This window comes from Oryza glaberrima, chromosome 5 (assembly GCF_000147395.1).
Source record: "Oryza glaberrima chromosome 5, OglaRS2, whole genome shotgun sequence".
In the NCBI taxonomy this organism is placed as follows: domain Eukaryota; kingdom Viridiplantae; phylum Streptophyta; class Magnoliopsida; order Poales; family Poaceae; genus Oryza; species Oryza glaberrima.
Window position 1 is genome coordinate 11,619,990 of NC_068330.1, and position 9,013 is coordinate 11,629,002.

Consider the following 9,013-nt stretch of genomic DNA (forward strand, 5'->3'; position numbering starts at 1 on the left):
CATATGGGCTTGTCGGAAGAGTGTGCGCCGGCAACGCGTACGCGCCAATTAGCAAAAGTGCCGTTATCTCGTTCTCTATAAATTACTTTATATGCTAAATCGGCCATCTATATTAAGATCTTAGTGCATTGTTCTCTATACATTACTTTATATCCTAAATCTGCCCTCTATATTAAGCTTATTGTTTGGTATATCTTGCTTGTTTTAATATCTTAATATAGAGTAGTATCGGAGTACTAGCCGATACATATTAGATTTACTTCATCGGCTATGCTATGAATATATATAATCTTTGTCTTAACGTATCTTTGAACAAAAGTGATTTATACTGTCTCGGCTTACTGTCCGATCTATCCGAATCACTTGGTTTAAGGATATTTTTTGAAATAGATTATATATCATTGATGTCTACAGCTGATCGAGTAGACCTTATTTTGTCACGCTTCACACCACATTGCCGATCTAATGTAAATACCATCGGCTTAATGATTAACGATATGTCATCGGCCCTTAGCCGATCGGCTATCGTTTATGGATTTAACTTTGTTTTCTTGTTTTCCTTCTTGTTGATTGCAGGATCAAATCAACTGGTACGCCTTTAAGCCCGAAAGTAAGATTTAGGACCTACACTAGAGCTAAGCAGATCTCCCAGGCCAGTGTGTGTTTTTCACATCAACAGGACCATGACTTGCACTTGGCTACCTCCCTCCGCGACCTCGCCACTGCACTTGGTGATGAGGAATGTTAGGTCCCGATCTTCCAATAGGTATTGATAAATAGTCGATTCGGGCGGAGTCTCGAAACAACTCGATCCGGCTTCTGAACAAACACGCTACTGAGCTCCGCAATCGCAGCACCACATCTCGTCTGGTTATCAACTGTGCCGAAACCCGGTTGACCTCACCGAGAAGGCTAATCCCTGCATGCGAATCAAAGAACAGAAGCAAGAACAAGATAGATTGCAACACAATTGCATATGAATGATTAAGCACTCGAATTTGGGGTTCCACAAACCGATCTAGCGGCGAAACTGTTCTTAACATATTGATCTAAGCAGAACCCGATTCTAAACGATGACGGCTACTGATTAAGTATGATTAGGGACGTCCTAGGGTTGCCCTAGGGCGCACACCCCCTTAGGCTAAGCCCACGACACAACTACAAGGCCCAAAACACAAATCAGATTCGGACTGGATGAGATACGTGAATTGTTTTGCAGATTCCAGACAGCTCGGTAGGAATTTTTACGTGGGACCAAAACCATCTGTAAGTAGACTCCATAAGCTTTCTAACAAGTATGTTGATGCTGTCAGGATGCCTGAATCCGAATCCAAAACGTGTAGAACTTTCTCTATTGTCTTTTATGGATCAAAAGTGACGTAGTGAGGTAGAACTAGACTTGGAGAAAAGTCTTGGTTTGGTCCCCAATCAACTTCTTTAATCATCCATGCATACCTTACGCTCGGTCTCTTTTCTTTTCTTTTATCGATCAAAAGTGACGTAGTGAGGTAAGATATGCATACCTTATGCATATCTTACCTCTGCAAACGAAAACACACGAAACTCATTGTGTAGCAACATTTGTTCAAATATATAAAAAGTAAATCTAATATAGAATATATGCACCTTTGGTTGATTAATGCATAAGATAGTTATGAATTATATCCGAGCTAGTTATGTCCTCATCACTTGGTACCCTTCCATCGTGTGCCTCACCGCACTTCGTCGCCTAACGTCCAATCCCTAGCTGATTTGGGGATTATTGGGGATTTGGGCTGCTACAGTGATACAAAGGTCCGGGGAATATGTAATAGTGCGAAACGTTGTGATGTATAGGGGACGGGCGCAAAAATGCTATCTACGATGGCATGCCATGTTGGCGGTAAGCCACGGCAAGGGCCAATTGAACTGCCAGAGGTGCATTAAACTAGGTTTATGGACGTAAACGTGCATTTTTTAAGTTCACGGATCTAAGTGACACCACACTACAAATTTAAGGATAGACCACGTATTTTACTCATTAAATAAATAGATGAAATGTTTGACATGCCAATAGTTCTGATTTAGTTGTGCACGTTTGATGATATGATATTCATTCGCTTAGCCTGGGACGGCTTGTTTACTTTTATTCATACAAATACCCGATAATAGCAAATAGTGTACTAGATCAGTAGATGTAGGGGTAAACATCGTCTGTGTTGTTGCAGAATCCTTCATGCCCTCTGATCACTTGAATTAATTTGCCATATCCACCACGAGGGATGTGTCTCCTTTGTCCACGGTGAACGTCTTGAGAGTCTTCCCCGCCGCCGTCGTCACCTGCACGACGTACGTGCCGTGGTAGCCCCTGAACCTGAAATTGCCGTCGCCGTCGACGGTCCCGCGCGCGTCCGACGTCCACTCCCTCCGGAGATCAACCAGCCTCTGGCCGGCCTCGTTGATGGTGCCGTCGGCGTCGACGAGGGACGCGTCCTGGCGCCACATGCGGCCCTGCATGAAACCCCAGAGCACGACGCCGGGCACGGCCGGGTGCGCGTACGCCTCGCGGAGCACCACCTCCAGGTCGTCGGCGCGGAGGGACACGTCGGGCTCGCCCACGTCCAGCTCGGTGATCCAGACGGGAAGCCCCGTCGTGGCGAGCTTGTCGAGCGCGTCGCAGATGACCTCGCCGGATGGGTTGGAGACGTGCCCCTGGATGCCGATGCCGCCCACCGCCGCGCCGCCGCGCCGTAGCGCGTCGACCAGCTCGACGTACTTCTCGGGCGTCGCGTTGGGGTCGTTGGCGCACTCGACGTTGTAGTCGTTGACAAAGAGCTGCGCGCCCGGGTCCAGCCGCGCGGCCTCGCGGAACATGAGCGCTGCGGCGTCGTGCCGAGCCGGTCGCGGTAGAAGCGGCCGTGCAGCATCTCGTTGTTGACGTCGTAGTGCGGGAAGCGGCCGGCGTAGCGGGACAGGAGGCCGTTCAGGCGATCCTGCACCGCGGCGGCGAGGTCATCGCGGCCGAGGTCCTTGATCCACTGCTGCACGTCTCCGTCGACGGCCCAGAAGATGCAGTGGCCGCGAGCCGGCTTGCCGTGTCGGTCGCAGAAGTCGAGCAGCGCGTCGGCGTCGCGGTAGTTGAGCTGGCCGCGCTGCGCCTCCGTCCAGTACCACTTGAGCTCGTTCTCAAAGACGGCCCAGTCGAAGTTGTTGGTGAAGAAGTCCACGAAGTTGGGGTCCTGGATCGGGAAACTGTTTTAAACACTCGGGTGGACGTCCACCCGTTTCTTACATGTCATCTAAATGGTTATGAAAAAAATTCAAAAAAATTCACAAGATAGGTTAATATGTAATATATCACTTCACAAACATGCAAGTTCAAATTCGACTTCTACAAAGATTTGTTATTTTTGTTACAATTTGTAGAAGTCGAATTTGAACTTGCATGTTTGTGAAGTGATATATTACATATTAACATATCTTGTGAATTTTTTTGAAATTTTTTTATAACCATTTAGATGACATGCAAGAAACGGGTGGACGTCCACCCGAGAGATTAGAATCCATCCTCGTCCTGGATCACTGAGCCGTTGATGCAGGTGCCAAGCGGGAAGACGTTGTCCATCTGCACCACGCGGACGGCCGCGCCGGCGACGATGCTCGCCGCCACTCCGGCTCCGACGCCGAACTTGAGGACGACGTCCCGCTTGCGAACCTGAAATGGTCAAACGAGGTCAATGTCGTGGCCGCGATCTACATATCCGCTCGTGACAAGTATGGTCGTGGCAGAAAAAAAAAATGGTCCGCGGACTTCAGTTCACGCTAGTGAAGGCATGCATGCAGTCCCAGACAAAAATGGCCAAATAGCTTGACAATTTACCTACGGAATTGGCAAATTGCCTAGAAAATAGGAGCAGAATGTGGTCATGCAAAGCGAGTGATGCTGTGTGCGTCGCTCGATCGATACGATATCTCACCTTGTCGGTCTTGTCCTTGAGCTGCCTGAACCGCGCCTTGCGGTCCTCGGCGAACACGCGGAGGTCCATCACCTTCACGTCGACCCCGGCGGGCGCCCCGTGGACGTGCACCGCCGTCGTGCCGCGCGGGGTCTCATTGAGCCGGAACGTGCCATTAATCTCCACCCAGCCGCCGGCCACTCCGGTGCAAACCGCGCCGCAGTCGATCCGGCGACACTCGCCTTCGACGCCGCAATCGTCCAAGCAGAGGCTGACACGCACCACGTGGCTCCGCTCGCCGTCGCCGTCACAGTCACCGCCGCCCTGCACCTGCACGGCGACCCACCCGGAGACACGGAACGTGACCCGGGGCACGAGCGCGCCTGCCGGGACCGCGAGCCGCAGCCCGTCCTCCTCACCGTCACGGCGTGCCGCGACGACGTATCGGTCGCTCGGCCTGTCCTCGCGCTCGCCGTCCACGGCAGCTGGGAGCATGGCCACGTCCTGCTCGACGACATGCTCGGACAGCATGGTGCGAGAACCGAGCGGCGCCCAGCCAGCTAGCTTGGTGTGTGGTACTGTGGTGGGCTGGCGGCTGCGGCGCGGCGCGTCGCACGGCGGCGGCGGCGCGCGGCGGTGTGAAAGGGGATCGGCGCGGCGGATCAAGTGAACGGGGATGCGTGCATGCAGCGCAGGATAAGGGAGACGGCCGATGGGGAGACCGGAAGTAGTCTAGAGTTTTTCCTCTCAGTTGGGCTTGGGCCGTTTGTGTAACTTGTGTTGTCTTGTCTGTTGGGCTTGGGCCTTTGAGTGTTGGCTTGTTAAGGCTCGCGAGCTAGCTCGTTATCTCTAACGAGCTTTAAAGCTAGCTCGGCTCGTTACGAAATTTAAACGAGCCGACCTGAGCCGAGCTCGTCACGAGCCGAGCGAACTAACGAGTCACGAGCTTCCTGTCCACCCCTAGATGTACTCCCTCCGTCCCATAATAAGTGACACTATAATCCAAGCTTCTGTCCTAAAATAACTGTATTTGTATATTGCTCCAAAATAAGTATATTTGTGTAGTGTTACTTTTCTCTCCCACCATTCTACCCCTCAACTACCTTCTCACTCATAACCTCTTCCATTTTATAAAAGGTATTTAAGTTATACTCCTTTCCCACTAGTTTGTTCTTTGCGTCCTACAAATACACTTAAAAAGGAGACGGAGGCCGTACGTAATTAGGAAAAAAACAACATGAAACCAGTGTTTTGCTCCGAAGAAACTATTTGGGCTGCTCTTGAAAGGAACACACAACATTGTTCATTGCTCGGTTTTAATATACACCATTTATATTAGTAGTGCTATCTCAATTTATTTTAAGAAATACGTTGGATTGCGTAGTTTAATGAGCATGGCTTGTTTGAGCGCATCTTCATCGTATTGGTTGACCATGATAGTTCTAATTTCCATGGTTGTCAAAGTGCTGGTGGCCGGTGGTCTAACCTCAACAGGAGAATAAGTTTCAACGCATAAGATTTAGACACATTTTGCATAACATACAAAATACATGCATCGACTTGAGCAACGTGGATAGATAGCATGACACATTTGCCACTAGCCGTGCAGTGGCTATGAAACAACTTAAGAAGGATCTTTAGCTCGTCAACAGCCATCTAATTAGGCAGTATGCCTGGCAATCAAATTTCTATTGCTAGTCGAAGTCATGATCGAGGCAGATAAAATGGAGGAAAGGGAGATGTGTCCCTCGATGATGATGCTATCGCCGTGAGACCGCACATATGTTCACCATGTCGGTCAACTCGGGATGGACAGGAAGCCAAGGACGTGCACAAGAACGTTGTTGCAGGGGTTGATCAGGTCATCACCACTGCCATGGTCAAATGGATTTCCCGTCTTTGTATTACCTTATGATCAATCATGGTGAACTCCATGAAAACAAATTTGATTGACTATTTGCTAAATGCTTTCTATATACACAGTTGCAAGCATGAGGAATACATGTTAGTCAGATTTGTTCACAACATTTCCTTCACAAATGGATAACATAGTACATAAAAAGCGGAAACATGATCTAGCAACGGATGGAAAAAGAAGACGGCAACAGAAGAATTTTTTTTTTATTTGTATGTAGTTATATATAAAGATTTAGCTGAGACCCAAATGTGAATCAATATTTTCTCTATTATTGTTTGATAGGCATAACTCTTCAATCTCCTAATTAGATCCTCGTATTAGTTGGACTAAAAGAAGAAACATACAGATTATCACGTCATGTAAACAGCTAATAAAGAAACAAACACCTTCAATGCGATCGTGGCTGCTCTTGCTCCTCCTGCTCGCATCAAGACCATGATTATTATTTATGCAGATGCAACTTCCACATATATCAATATATGGATAACACACCAGTGATGATGACCGATGAGGTGCTGTTGTCATCTCAAGCCACATGTTCTCGAGAGAAAAAATCATGAGCGCATCGAATGCCATGGTGTAGGGAAGCCGGGGACATTCATTGCTTAATGATGACATCATGGTCTCTCGATCTTGTGGAGCCGGGAAGCTTATTCAAAACCATATCGTTCTTACAGTCTGTCAAAGTGATGGTGATTGTTTAACCTCAATGAGAGATTTAAGTTTCAAGGCAAAATATTTCGATAAATTTTACATGCCATACAAACCATGCATCAACTTAGCAACGTCAACAAACAATGACAATATTTATTGTTAGCCGTGCAATGGCTATGGCGGAATTCATGTGGGATCGTCAACTCTTCAATGTTTATCTTATTGGATGTCAAACCTAACAAGGACATTCTTGACAAAGGTGATGACTGCTCAAAATTGTATTGCTCATTGAAGTCACCATTGAGGCATAAGGCAAATGAAGGGCAAGAAAGGGAGACATGCGGAGTGCCCCCAGATGATGCCGCCGCCACGAGACCGCGCATGCGCTCCCCACATCGGTCAACTCACTGTAGGCAAGAAGTCGAGGATGTTCACGAGAATGCACATCATGGATGTGGCTGGTTATTTAATTGTCGTTGTTGTGATTTCATGGATTTCGTCGCCATTGTTATGCCTCATGCTTAACAATGGTGGACTCCATGAAAAAGCAACAAACTCAGTTGCCTAGTTGCTAAATCAATAAATCCATTTTATAGTTACACAAGCAATCATAATCATAGACATTTATATTTCGAAGCCAATTTCTTTCACGCTGTTTTCTTCACGACCAAATGAGAGGCTGCATGAAAAACTTTGCAATGGACATAAAACGGATAACAAATGAAAACACTTTTTAAGTAGGTAAAAATTTAGTTACGACTCAGAAGTAAATCTAAATTTATGTTGTTTCCGAAGCGCATATATAACTCTTTGATCTCCTCATTTACGTATTATCATGTAACACAAATAGTTAAAAAAGAAACAAACACCTTTGAAGTGAACACGGTAGATGCTCTTGCTTATCTTGCTCATGCGGTCATGCCCACGATGTTTTAGATTGGTTGACTCCCTTGACTAAGTTAGATCCTCGATGTTCATTTGATTTGGCGGCATACCTGACAACAATATTATTGACAAAGGTGATAACCAATCAAATTTCTATTGCTTGTTGAAGTCATGAATGAAGCAACAGAAAGAAACGAGAGAATATCCATGAGAACGTTGCCACAGAGGTGGTTGATAATGTAGTTGTTCTCGCAGTAAGATGGTTTTTTTTCAACTTTGTTTTATCTCATGCTCAACCATGATGGATTCTATAAAAAAAATAGTGAATTTGATCGGTTGCCCAGTTGGTAAATCATTAATGTTCCCATATATGGTTAGATCCATGACAAATCATACGTGTTTCCGTGTCTAAGTTGAATTTGTTCATATATATAGAATCACTTATGCTAATGTACCAACAAAGAAGGGAGAGGACACGGCCCAAAAAGGATGGTTTTTTTTGCTTGATGGGTTGTTTGATGTCTTTTCTTTAATTTTTTGAATACATAGTATATATATTATTTTTTTTTGCCAAAATTCTTGGGTATTCATTTGAATACCCTTGAATTTGAATACCCTTGAATTGTTGTAGGCCTGCCCCTGCTGTGTCAAAGACAACATCTCTTCAAATCAAGCAGTCTAACCTCTCGCCAGTGGCGTCATCATGGAGCCATGGCAAATGCTGGAAGAATTGTTCCGCGACATCTGTCGTGGCCACTTGACCAACAGTCTCAATCTTCGATGTTTGGACACCCATCCCTACGCCTCATCATGTTGCTTCCATATGTGAACTACGAAGGCTCATGTTCCAGTACATCAACGGGCTGGAGCTCCGTCTCACTAACAACAAGCTGGAATTTCTCCAATGGCGGTAACTAAGGTGGCATCTGGTGACCTCCGTGATTGGCAACGAACATACCGACAACAATACAAGATCCAATCATTGAATTTATCCATTCGTATCAGCTATTAGCCAAAAGATTGATGCAATAAGCGGGTGTAAGCTTGATTAGCCCAAAGCTTGATGCCGACCAAGCTTTGTCGCCGTCGCCAAAAACAAGCTAATGTCGTGCCGTATGAGCAATGGCGACTGGCGAGCCAAGCGATGGGGTTGGCACGGAGGAAGGAGTTGAGGATTGACATTAATTATCAGCGCATAGGGCGAGCTCGCTACAGCACAATAACAGCGAGAGAGGTCGGGCTACTCGGTCTAGACTCCGAAGTGATGGGTTCGACTGTACTCTTTGATGATGATGAGTTAAAAAATAACAGAAGTACTAAAAATAGAAATAAAAAAACTTTTAGATATTATTTAACTGAACCGATAACTTTTATTCTTCAAAAAAAAAACTGGTAACTTTTAGAAAGTTAAAAAATATAAACTTTGGATGCTTAAAGTCAATTTTACATAAATCAGTTATTTTCTCTGTTCTAAAATATAGCAATTTTTAGATAAGATATGTTCCATCATTCACTCAAAAGTTATTATGTATTGGGACAGAGATTCTCCAGTACACTAGCATAGTGACTAGAAGAAGGAGAAGAAAGATACTAGTAACGTTATCCCGTTGCATAAACGGCT

The 9,013-nt window shown here is 45.9% G+C and overlaps 1 pseudogene; it reads right to left on the reverse strand.

The window, feature by feature from the left end:
* Positions 1 to 2,094: 2,094 nt before the first annotated feature.
* On the reverse strand, positions 2,095 to 4,542 carry LOC127774576 (endo-1,4-beta-xylanase 3-like; annotated as a pseudogene).
* Positions 4,543 to 9,013: the final 4,471 nt, after the last annotated feature.